At 32.1% G+C, this 13,937-nt stretch overlaps 1 protein-coding gene and 1 pseudogene across 3 annotated transcripts in view; both read left to right on the top strand.

The window, feature by feature from the left end:
* Window positions 1-13,937, top strand: part of DPYD (dihydropyrimidine dehydrogenase) — an 814,043-nt gene that overhangs the window by 117,897 nt on the left and 682,209 nt on the right. The gene's annotated exons all lie outside the window — the stretch shown is intronic.
* On the top strand, window positions 500-1,310 carry LOC307181574 (cytochrome c-like; annotated as a pseudogene). Its single transcript has one exon. The product of its transcript is annotated as a cytochrome c-like (transcript).

Below are 13,937 nucleotides of genomic sequence, written 5' to 3'. Positions count from 1 at the left end.
CCGCGTAACGCAAAAAAAAAAAAAAAAAAAAAAGCTTCTGTATATGGAAAAAAATCACAAAATTTAAAGACAACATCAGTGTTCTGTATTGCCATGTGTGTAAGAGATTCAAAACAATTTAGGAGCTTAGTGGTTAATTGGCAAAGTATGATTAAGAAACCCTTAAAATATTCAACTCTAATGGCAAGCAAAATATAAATTACATAAAAAGTACTAATTCTTGGTTATTGACGTTACTGCAGTTCAGCGAGGAGGAGATTTTTGAGTGCTGGAGATGGAATGGTAAGAGCCATTGTGCCATTCTCAGAGATCAAGAGCAATTGAAATTACTTTTACATTTAAGGAAGGGAGTGTACCAATAAGTACTAAGAACCTTGAAACAAACATACCCCTTTTCATATAAATTTAACTTCATGAAATATACTATGCACAAGACATAGACATTATGGACAATCTGAAACTGTTTCTCAAATTATAGAATATAACAGTAAACAAATTGAGTAGAACCTAATTGTCTACTATTAAGGAAATAATAAGAAAATGAAGTTTCTAGAATATAAAATAATATATATGGTATATCAATAAATATATATACATAATGGTAAATTGTGGCATATTTAGTTATATCTGGATATTAAAATGACCTTTAACAGTGTTTTTGAGTGACACGAGTATCATGATGTTCACTGAAAAATACCAGGAAACAAAATTGCATGTAGAACATGATCTCCATTGAATATAAAGAATAAAGAGAAAAAAGATAGGAATAAAATACAGCAAAATATATTATATCTGAGTGGTGGGCTTACACATTTCTCAGGCTTATAATTTTCTGTTCTAAATTTTCTATAATGGGAGCATATTATGAATGATTAGAAAAATAATGAGATACGTAGGCGCGGACCGGCGTGTTCTTGGGATTAGAGAGCGGGACTTTCGGCTTGCGAGTGGGAACCTCTGAGTCGTGCACAGAGAAAGAACGATTTAATAATGGGTGATGTCGAGAAGGGCAAGAAGATTTTTGTTGAGAAGTGTGCCCAGTGCCATACTGTGGAAAAGGGAGGCAAGCACAAGACCAGGCCAAATCTCCGTGTTCTGTTTGGGTGAAAGACAGGACAGGCTGTCGGATTCTCTTACACAGATGCCAACAAAAACAAAGGCATCACCTCTGGGGAGAGGAGATGCTGATGGAGTATGTGGAGTATCCCAAGAAGTACATCCCTGGAACAAAAATGATCTTTGCTGGCATTAAGAAGAAGGGAGAAAGGGCAGACTTGATAGCTTATCTCAAAAAAGCTACTAATGAGTAATAGTTGGCCACTGCCTTATTTATTATGAAATGTCTCATGACTTTTTATGTGTACCATATTTAAATTGATCTCATACACTAGAATTCAGATCATGAATGGCTGATGTAATATTTCTGTCCTGATTTAAATAAGATTGGCTTGTGGCTAAATAAATATGGTCAGCTTTTTGAATTTTGATAGTAATTCTGGTTCAACAAGGACTATCACTGTTTTCCCTTTCTAAAGAGATGATTAAACTTGAATAAGGAATGTTAAACTTTTCAGGGATATGGTGAATGCCTTCTCAAACCCTATAGGAGATTGGTTTTATATTTAGATTTCTATAATTGGTTATATTAATATATTTAAATATTGAGAAGCTCCCTTCACTGTCTCATAGACCAGCAAGAGTCACCTGTGTTTCAAGTTGTGTTCATTCGCCCGTTAAGGCAAGGACTGAAGATACACTGACAATGTCCACCTTCCCTTTTTGGTCTTAACTATGCCAATTTAATTAAAATTCTCCATCTAAAAAAAATAAAAGAAAAAAAGAAAAATAATGAAGTAAGAAGGAAAAATGGGAAGAATAAAATAAGATACAAAATGTTGGATAAGTGGCAAAAATCAGATTTTAGACTCCAACTGTGATTTTAGATAAATTAGTCTTTTTTAGTCTTTTTTATAAGATAGGATTAAAAGCTTAATAGGATTGATATGAAGAACAACAATAATGTAGGAGAGAATGCTTTGTAATTTATGAAACATTAAGAAAATGAAGATACAAAGTATTACAATGTTTGTATACATTATTTCCATTGAATGGTGTATAGTGCTTATTTCAAATAAATTACATATGTCATACATAATGGAATTGACTGGAAAACTTCGGTGTGGTCTTAGAATGTAGAATGCCAGAGGGAATATTTTTTATCTAACTTATAGAGTCCATTGTAGTTCCATGGCTGTGTGGAAATACTGTACAGGATTTCTGAAAATGATGACATGAAAAAATTTTAAGGACAGAAAAAAATGTATCATCTCCAGGTGAAATCTCTGTCTATAGTATGATAATAGTGAATTTAGAGGTGAAATTCTCAATTTCTTTTCATTTTTTCCCCTTATCTCTGCCAATTCAACCCTCTTATCATACCAAAGTGATTTGATTACTGTATTATATTTTGCACCTGTCATAGTCCCTGTAATCATTTCTAAACATCAAGGGGAAAAGTGGGACCTTTTTAAAAAACGTGGTGTCTCTTTGTCACCTTTTTACTTCCCAAGGCAGTAGTGGGCCATGTGTAGTAGAAATAATGAAATTGGAAGGTACTTCAGTTGAATAACTTAAGAAAATGGGGTGTCAAAATCTGAAAGAAAAGTTACATATAGAATGTAGTTCATTAAGAAAAAAATGTAAAAAACTATATGAAGCTTTCTGATAATGACTTAATACACAAAAATATAGATTGGTGAGATCTGTGGATATACCTCTATGGTAAGAATATAAATTACATTTTAGAGTACAGACATAGCCAATTAAGGGTTAGGATTTTATTTGTAGAGCCATACATATTCAGTGAGAGCTGTTACATTTGGTGATTATTCTAAAGATAAACTACCAGGGCATTATATCTCTGAAATCTATTCTTTTTTGCTCAGCTTTGTCACGTGTTAGGAATTCTGTCACTAGATGGTGATGTTGAGTTGCACAGTTTATATTCTTGGCTTTTTTTCTGGTGCGTGTAATAGTAATTGCAGGTGTACCATAAACCCAGCTATGTATCCAGAGTTAAACTGAAAGTATAACTATGTAAATTAGGAAAATAATTTTAAGAGATACAGTACATTTTAAATATCATTTAAGTTGAAAGGTAAAAATCCTTTAAAGCTATTGCTTTACTTTAGACTTCGAGAGGTAGAAGGAATATAAATAGCAATCTAAACTTTTCATTGAAAGAGTGAGGTCTGAAGAGAGATTCAAAGACATTAAAAAGAAGTATTTTTCAGTTTTTCCTTCTAGATGTGTTAGTTTATAAAGTACAACTTTAATTTCATTCCTCTGTCAATATCTAGTGGTACTGAGGCTGTTTGCCATCTGATCTAAGGGATGTGTTACTCCTGGTACCTACATATTGTTTTAGTTGCTTATTGTTTTAGTTATATTAATTTTGCATCCCTTGCTAAGCATAATGGTTAAACTACACTGGTATTTCTTTAACTGGTACTTCTACATGAATTGAAGTAAAAGACTGTCTCTATGAGTAATTTGGCCATCTGAATAAGACTTGAAGATAAGAATATTATCACTATCCTACTTAACCTTACACTTGTAGATGTTTGTGTGTGTATGTGTATATATATATATATATATATTATATGCAGAAATGTGTGTTTGTATATATATATATATGTCCATATATATGTACTCTATCTCTATTAATTTCTATCTTTATTTTTATCTCTATATGAATCTCCCTGTCCCAGTCAAGGAAATCTTGCAGTTTGACAGCATTTGAAGTTTGGAGATCCATTTGCTTTTTAGACATATCTGTTAGAATTACAGTTTTATGCACAACTTTCAATGAAATTCTTTTATGATGGTAAAAAAAGATGAGGGGGAAGAGAAGGCAACCTAAATATTTATGAATAGTGAATTGAATAAGTAGTTTAGAAAACAAATCTAAGGCATGAGAAAATTTGAAGTGGTGTTGAAGAGAAGTATAAAATAAGTAAAATGAGAAATTATTAAAATATTTCTAATGAAATCAGCAGGTTGTTTAATGGTATGAAAAGTAAACACAAATTGTTTAAAATCCTGAATATGTTATATAATGATCAGTGATTACATATTCAATATTAGTAACATATTTTTGTTTTCAAAGTTTACAAAAATAAAGGTAATTATAAATGCCCATGTGTGTGTATGTGTGTGTTTTAACTACATGCAAAGTTTGACCTGTGAAATTGGATGCAGAAGCAATGTGTAAGCTTTCTATTTCAATCACATTTCTTGATCCTATAATAATTATACTTCTCCAAGTTTTTTTTTTCGCTAAATGGATCAGCAGGAATCTCTGGAAGACACACCCCACCCTCCGCCCCCAGTAAGCAGGTTACAAGAGTATCCTCTTTTCTTCCATGCAGAGGAGAATATCTTGTCTTTATCACTTCTGTTAGAGAGAGGCACACACTCTACTATGCACATAAGCACATGTGTCTATGGTTTCTGTCACCTAACATAGAAAGAGGGCAACCAGGCTGAATATCGTCAAATTTTATAAAATATAAAGACAAAAGCACACCATCACTTTTTCTAGATAATGATGTGATGGAACTACTTTAATAACACTATTGAAATGCAGCTTAGAAAAGGTAAGTTAAGCATTAGGAAAATGATTAATTATGTAAAAATATATGTAATTAATTGCATTTGATTATATATTCCGTGTAATTAAGTTAATGTAATTTGTGTACTACGAATACATATGTATACACACAGTTTACACATATGTGTGCAAATGTGCACACGTGTATGCACACACACATACATTTGGTATTATCTGTTTACTGCATAACTTACGAATGTTACTTTCATTCATGTCAGGGATGAGTGAAAGCAAGATTTGTCATTCAGTTTCAAATGGGCCAAAGATAATTTAATTTTTTCACCATTCATGGGAAGTAGAAGAAAAGTTCTATATTAATTTTCACTAATGTTTAATAAAACCAAATATATACCTAATACTTGTGGATTATTTATGGATTTGGTAGCAATTGGCATATATGAATTAGGAGCTATGTTAATTTACTGTTTTCCTCTACTTTGAACTTTTTTTTTTTTAATTAAGTTATTTATTTATTTTTGGCTGTGTTGGGTCTTCGTTTCTGTGTGAGGGCTTTCTCCAGTTGCGGTGAGCGGGGGCCTCTCCCGTTGCGGAGCACAGGCTCCAGACGCGCAGGCTCAGTAGTTGTGGCACACGGGCTTAGTTGTTCTGCGGCATGTGGGATCTTCCCAGACCAGGGCTTGAACCCGTGTCTCCTGCATTGGCAGGCAGACTCCCAACCACTGTGCCACCAGGGAAGCCCTCTACTTTGAACTTTAATTAGAACTTGAGTGTGAGAAATGATTGCATACTTGCTAATTATAAATTTTGGGAAACAACAGCACAAGTAAATCAGGCATGACTTGATACAGTTATATACTTATAAAATGCATTATCATATTCATTAATCTGAGCATTGGTTCTTTCAACCTGGTGCCCACTGTGTAACTAGACAATATTTTCTTAAAAGAAATATTTACAGAAAAAAATCAAATTAATATTGTAACTGCTATTTTATGACAACTTCATACATTTAGAATGATAAAACCAAAACAGAAAATATGTATTACTATATTAGAAGTTACTATTTAAAACAACAACATTAGCAACAACATAAATAAATAGTACTTAACTAAGGTAAAAAAAAAAATTGCATTTTTCCCTTCGTAGCAAAAGATTGTGGGTTAAAGACTACAGAGAAAGGATACAGCTTTTGTTTTGCTACCAAAGAAAAGTACAGAGCTGTCTTACTCTAGAATGCTTATCATTTTAGATACAGACTTTGAATGAGCAGCTAATAGCTAAAATTATTTAGGAGATAAAAATTGGTACTGTGAGGATTAGCTTTAATTTTAAGTATCCATAATTGAAGTGCCCCATTATGATTTTAATGTTATGATAATCTTGTTAACAAGCTGTTGTGTATATACTATCATATTTTAATGTAGTTACAAAGCTTAAGTAAACCATAAAGTAAATTGCTTTTTGAATCAGGCTTTTACAAGTGGAGAATTAGTGGTTTACATGTTTTGAATATGTATTTTGTAATTATATTTGGCATTTTCTACAATTTAAGAAGAATAATAGAATGGGTTTATAGATAATTCATTATTGTTTATAAGTACATTGGTATATTTTGTTATTGCTCATTCTAATTAATTTAGGTTCATTCCACATATAACACAATAGCTGATTCTATTTTTTTTCTGTAATAGTCTTCTCTTCTAGAAGATATACATTGCAGTTTAGTTTTTCTATTTACCATTTCTCATATATCAGCACACTACATTTAAAAGAAGATTTCTACCCTTTCTTATCTATTATTTCTACAGGTTATTGTGATGTATACTGAATTCTATCCATCGAGAGTGTTTGTGTTTACTCTATTTTTTGGGAAGAAAACATGTGTCCCATTCTGACAATTGGTGAAGATAGCTAACTGGTTAGATTTACTTTTTCTGAATTTGTTGCTTAAATAAACAGAACATGGTAATTTGATAGTCTAAAGCAGAAGTAAGCAAGCAGTTTATGTAGAAGTCTGGATAGTATCTTCAGCTTTCTGGGTCATATGGTCTCTAATTGGAACTATTCAGTTGTGCTGGTATAGTGCAAATGCACCCACATAGACAATATGTCATCCAACGGGTGTGGCTGCATTGTTGTGGCTGTGTTCTAATGAAATTTTATTTATGGAAATTGGCAGCCAGCTGGATTTGTCCCATGGGTCATAGTTCACTGACCCCTCGTTAAGAGCAAACTTGACATAAACCAATTAAAATAAATTTCAAGGAATTGTTTGGTACATATATTATGAATTTGTGATTTTCTCTGATTAATAGTAAAAATACTATGAAGCTCTTCCACTGTTATTAATAAGTGTGACTTAGAACATTTACTGAGGTGTCATATCTCCTAGTTTCTGGGCTGTTCCTTGAAATTGAATAAGTTACATTTCCTAGATTACTCATGCAAGTGAACAGACATGATTAAGAATTAAATCGTCAGTTGCAATTGTAAAGTCACCAGTATGCAGGCAACTTGAGGTATCCATGTCAATGCCACTGAATCAGTTAGCATTAATCTGTTATGCTTGTGGTTGAAGAACCATGTACATTATGAAACAGTATAATGTTACTCTTTGGTTTGACACTAGTTAACCACAATGAGGTACCTATGAAAATTCAACGTTGTGATATTATACTTTATCAATTATTTTTATAAATGGATGAAGAATCATGGCATCTACTAAAGTACATACATGATAGCTATATTTATTGGAAAATATTCATTGTGATGTGTTTTTTGTCTATTTAACTCCTTTATAAAGTTTTGTACCCATGAGACTCTCTGAGGAATTGCCTCTATTTTAAAATTTAATCAGTCAATATTTACTTAATAAATCAGTTAATCATGAATAAATATTTTTCTTCTAGTGCACAAAGAAATTTTTTCTAGGATTCAATGAGAGGCCATATGGGATACTCTGTACTCTTTAAAAAAATGCTCCTGATGTTTAAATTTCAACCTTCCTAATATCTTCCAAGAAACCTCCTAAGAAATTTAGTTAATTTAGTACATGTCCTAACTTTTAGCCCTATAGTTCTCTCCCATTTTAAGGGCCATTACTTTGGCTGGCAAATAGAAGAAACAATAGTAGTCATTTTATTTAGAAGTCTTCCATAACATCAACTTCCATCAAGTTTTAGTGGAAATGGGTATCTGTCGTTGGACGTCATAGGTGATACTTTTAGTCGATATCTGTGCTGTGTTTACAAACCAGTTATCCTGCCAGTATCTCCCTCTATCTTTGAGGAAAGTTTAGAGCAATCTTTCTTTTTTTTTTTTAGATAGGTAAGAAAAATGATTTACAATAAGGTTAAATTACTTACTGGTATTATATTTGTCATTGTCATATTTTTCCTTCATATTTCATTTCTTCCTTCATCCCCTTAGATGTTGCTTATAATTTCATATTCTGTAAGGGAATATTGCTTGAGACATTTCTCACCCAGGGCTAAGAACTGTGTTGAAATTTAAACAGTTTGGATGAAAAAGCTGTTTGAGGAATCAGATTTTTTCTTTTTAATAGTGAAACAAGGTTAAGAAATTTTTTCTTTGTAAAGAAATAAATTACTAGTTTTGACATATAATTATAGTTAAATGATTGCATATGAGTAAAATATATTAAATAATTAAAAAGCATTGGGTAGCAAGTTTGAGCCAGTTAGAACCATTAATTGAAGCCTGAGAATCATTGCTTAGGTTCGGTCATTCCATTAAAATGAAAGTCTATTTTTATTTGGTAGTAATACAAGACTTGTCTTGCAATTCATATTTCTTCAGGATTATTCTGCTCACTTGAAATTTTTATAGAATTGATTGTTTTTTCAGCACTTCCACCAAAATATTTACCTGCTTTTAAGGGTCATGACAAATATTTTTGTCACATATATTTCTATAGATGATATAGTTATTCCAGAAAGATATCTTGACTGTATCAATACTAATACATACTATTTGCCATCTATAAATATATGAGCAAGCTTAAGATTATCTAAACATGCTAAATTATTGTATGCCTCTTATTATTTATTATTTTTATCTGCTTATATGTAACAGTAAATACATTTTATATATGATGTTGCATAGAAGTATATTTACACAAATTTCCAAACAGTCTATTTAGGATATGAATAAATTCCTTAACTAAGTTTTATATTTTATATCCTCATAAGTATGTAACATGGTAGATTATTTGGACTTTATATAATTGAATATTACTCAGCCATAAAAGAATGTAATAATGCCATTTGCAGCAACATGGATAGACCTAGAGATTATCATCCTAAGTGAAGTAAGCCAGACGGGGAAAGACAAATATCATATGATATCGCTTATATGTGGAATCTAAAAGGAAAAAAAAGACACAAATGAACTTATTTCCAAAACAGAAAGAGACTCACAGACATAGAAAACAAACTTATGGATACCAAAGGGGAAAGGGAGGTGGTGGGAGGGATAAATTAGGAATCTGGAATTAACATATACACAGTCCTATGTATAAAATAGATAACCAACAAGGACCTACTGTATAGCACAGGAAACTATCAATATAGTCAATATTTTGTAATAACCTATAAGGGAAAAGAATCTAAAAAGGATTTTTATATATATATATATATATATATATATATAACTGAATTGCTGTGCTGTACACTGGAAACTTACATGATATAGTAACTCAACTATACTTCAATAAAAAAAATTTTTAATAAATAAAAAGATCATGGATGCATACATCATTATTTTAAATAACAAAAAAGAAAAAAAAGACCCAAATAAAAAGATCTATCTGACAAGATTCAGAACAAAGCAAGAATGTCCACTCTTAACACTCCTTTTTAATACCATATTGGAAGTCCTAACTAATGCATAAAACGAGAAAAGGAAATAAAAGGTATACAGATTGAGAAGGTAGAAATAAAACTCTATTTGTTCACAGATGACATGATTGTCTATGTGGAAAATCTGAAAAATATTGACAAAAAACCCTCCCGGAATACTGACAAAAAAACCTCCTGGTATATAATAAGCATTATATCAAGGTTGCAAGATACATGGTTAATAAACAAAAATCAATTGTTTTTCTCATACCAACAATGAGCAATTGGAATGTGAAATTCAAAACACATTATGATTTACATTAGCAACCCCCAAAATGAAATACTTAGGTATAAATCTAACAAAATATATGTAAGATCTATATGAAGAAAACTATTAAACTCCAATGGACAAAATCAAAGAAAAACTAAATAAATGGAGAGATTCCATGTTCCTTGATAGGAAGTCTCAGTTTTCTTAAGATATCAGTTCTTCCCAAGTTGATCTTTAGCTTCAATACAATCCTAGTCAAAATCCTAGCAAGTTATTTTGTGGATATTGACAAACTGTTTCTAAAGTTTATGCAGAGAGGTAAAAGATCCAGAATAGCCAGTACAATATTGAAGGAGAAGAACAAAGTCAGAGAATTTACACTACCCAATTTTAAGACATTCTAGCTACAATATTGTGGTGTAGTATTGGCTATAGAGCAGACAGATAAATGGAACAGAATAGGTAGCCCAGAAACAGACCCATACAAATATAGTCAACTCATCTTTGACCAAGGATCAAAGGCAATATGATGGATATCGGATAGTCTTTTCAATAAATGGGGCTGGAACAACTGGACATCCACGTGCATAAAAATGAATATAAACACAGACCTTACAGCCTTCACAAAAATTAAATCAAAGTGGATCATAGACTTAAATGTAGAATGCAAAAGTAGAAAATTCCCAGAACATAGGAGAAAGCATAGATGATCTTGAGTCACTGATAACTTTTAAATCCAATACCAAGGCATGATCTGTGAAAGAAAGGTTGATAATCTGGACCTCATTAAAATTAAAAATTTTCTCTGCAAAGACACTGCCAACAGAATAAGAAGACAAGTCACATACTGGGAAAATATTTTCAAAATACATATTTGATAAAGGACTTTTACTCAAAATATACAATGAACTCTTAAAACTCAATGATAATAAAACAAGCAACCTGATTAAAAAATGGGCAAAAGATCTGAACATTTTAGTGACCCTAAAGTACACTATGGACTTTGGGTGATCAAGACGTGTCAATGTTGATTTATCAATTGTAAAAGATTATGGCCAGAAAATAAAATCTCTACGATTTTAATATTTTCAAAGTTGATTTCTATCTCAGCATATGGTTTATGCCTAGTGAATATTTCATGTTGACTTGACAAGAAGGTTTATTCTGCAATTGTTGGGTGTAGTGTCCTATAAATGTCACTTAGAGACAGTTGATAGTGTTATCTAGATCTTCAGTATCCTTACTGATTTTTATTTATTTAAATATTTATTTTTTTCTGAGAGAGGGTTGTTAAACTCTTCAAGTATGATTTGAGATTTGTCAGTTTTCTTCTTTTGTTTCTAACAGTTTTTATTTCATGCCTCATTCCCTCTTCCCTTTTTTTTTTTTTCTGTTTGCCTTTTAGAACTTTAGTCTCTATAAGCCTCCCACACAGCACTAGAATTCTGCATATATCCAGCAGGGAGACAGACGTGTTTGTCCTCTTACTGTTCCACTTACAGCACCCCTTCCCTTGTGCCAATGATCACTAAAAGTTTTGGTAATTTCTCCTCACCTTATCTTGAGAACATTCTCCCTTCTCAAGAACTTCAGTTTGTGTAATTTTCCTTGCTTTTTCAGATCTCTGATGCCTCTGAAAATGTTTGTGGTTTATTCAGCTTTTTCTAGTTTTTGGCAATTAGAGCATCGATTGACCTACTGTGACCTACTACATTCTGTATAGAAGTTGAAGTCCCTCTCTGTCTACCTTAACACATTGTGTTGGTTATTAAATTTATGTACTGGTTGAATATAAGCAATTACATGTCATTATAACTTTAGAGAAAAACAAATGTTGTTTTTCTTTTGTTTGTTTTATTCATTTCAAGCAGAATATTTTTTCTTTTAATTAAAAACATTTTCTTTTATATTGGCGTACAGTTGATTTACAATGTTATGTTAGTTTCAGGCGTACGGCAAAGTGATTCAGTTATACATATACATATTATCTATTCTTTTTCAGATTCTTTTCCCATTTAGGATATTACAGAATATCCTTATCCTAAAATAATATCCTAATAATAGTAGAGTTCCCTGTGCCATACAGTAGGTCCTTGTTGATTATCTATTTTATATTTTGTAGTGTGTACATGTCAACTCCAAATTTCTAATTTATCCCTTCCCCACCCCCACCTTTCCCCTTTGGTAAGCATAAGTTTGTTTCTGAAGTCTGTGAGACTGTTTCTGTTTTGTAGATAAATTCACTTGTATCCTTTTTTTAAAATTCCACATATAAGGGATATTATATGATATTTGTCTTTCTCTGTCTGACTTACTTCACTTAGTATGATAATCTCTAGGTCCATCCATGTTGCTATAAATGGCATTATTTCATTCTTTTTTATGGCTGAGTAATATTCCATTGTGTATATATACATATGTATATATACACATATATATGTATATACATATATTTTATATGTATATCTTTTTTAACATCTTTATTGGAGTATAATAGCTTTACAATGTTGTGTTAGTTTCTGCTGTATAACAAAGTGAATCAGCTATATGTATACATATATCCCCATAGCCCTCTTGTGTCTCCTTCCCTCAAGCAGAATATTTAATCCACTTTTTTTTCCTATTCTCTCTAAAATATTTTTCCTCTTGGGTCCTGTTCTCACTTTGCATTCATGCCTTTAGTGATCGCACCTCCTTATTTTGCCTTTATTCGTAGTCTGTGTGTTAGTTATTGTCTCTTAAATCTGTATTATCTGCCACATCACTTTCTTGAACCCCAGACCCAAAGCTCTAAATGCTTATTTGACATTTGCATGTTTGTCATGCAAAACTCAGCTTCCTTAAACCAAAATTAATTTGCTTTACCTTTCAATTGGTCAGTCTTCTATCCTTCCAGAGTTTTAATTTTGGCTCTGTCCCTTGGACTGACTGTAATTTTTAGTAAGCTTCTTAACATCTATGAGCCTTATTTTTCAAAACATTTTTAATTTATATTTCATTTAATGAATCGAAATAGAGCCCCAGGTCATTGCTTGTTTTAACAGAATATTTTAGCAAGTGTCAAGTTAGTGTTTATTTTTTCAAAACCAAAATAATATACATGCAGGTTATCCCAAATATAAATGAAGTATTTCACTACTTTGATAAGAATTAGTTATTAATTGGTCTTGTCAACTCAGTTCAGTGCTCAAAAGTGTAGGTTTACAAATCCTAAGAGACAAAGCTTAATTGTTTGTTTTTTACGGTACGCGGGCCTCTCACCGTTGCGGTCCCTCCCACCGCGGAACACAGGCTCCGGAAGCGTAGGCCCATCGGCCATGGCTTACGGGCCCAGCCGCTCCGCCGCATGTGGGATCCTCCCGGACCGGGCCACGAACCCGCGTCCCCTGCATTGGCAGGTGGACTCTCAACCACTGCGCCACCAGGGAAGCCTGCTTAATTGGCTTTAATAGGGCTTTTTATATGACCACTTAAGCACTTACTTTTCCTAAAGTGACTGTTTTTACAACTAGAATATGCAACCTGTTATCTTCTAATTTCTTTAAATCCCTCTTCTTTATTCAGGAGAGAGTTCTGTATCACTGAGTATGCTACACCTGGGTGAACACAATCAAATGCCATAGACTTTGGTCTAGGAAGAGAAATATCAATGAGATTCTGTAGGGATAGATAATGTCAAAGACACATTGTAGGATGTGTCTAATTAAGGTTTTATGAAATAAATGCATTTATGTATTTTTCTTAATGAATTTTTGTAACATGTTAAAATCCTCTGAAATAGTGAGTTTTGGGACAGAGCTTTAGGACATGATACCGTAGGATGTAATTTGCAAAATTATATTTAGTTCCTTTTTATTTTTCGTTACTATTATATTCACAAGTGCCTGTTCCTGAAGAAATTCTATGTGTGCTTTTATATAAAATAAAGCTTTTTGGTATCCTTATAATCTGATCCTCAGTAAGTGCTGATAGTACTTAAGAAACAGGTGGTATTTATATAGAGCTCCAAATTAGATGTTATACACCATTATATGCACCCCTTCCCCCCCCCAAAGATGTCTGCATTAAATGAGAATTATGGTTAAAAAAACCATTTAGCCTATTAACAAGTTTGTTTTTTCTCTAAATGGAATGTGATAAGACTTTTCATTATTCACTAGAAATAACATTTTAT

This window comes from Stenella coeruleoalba (genome assembly GCF_951394435.1).
Source record: "Stenella coeruleoalba genome assembly, chromosome: 1".
NCBI classification, from domain to species: Eukaryota; Metazoa; Chordata; class Mammalia; order Artiodactyla; family Delphinidae; genus Stenella; species Stenella coeruleoalba.
This window is presented reverse-complemented; position numbering and strand designations above follow the sequence as displayed.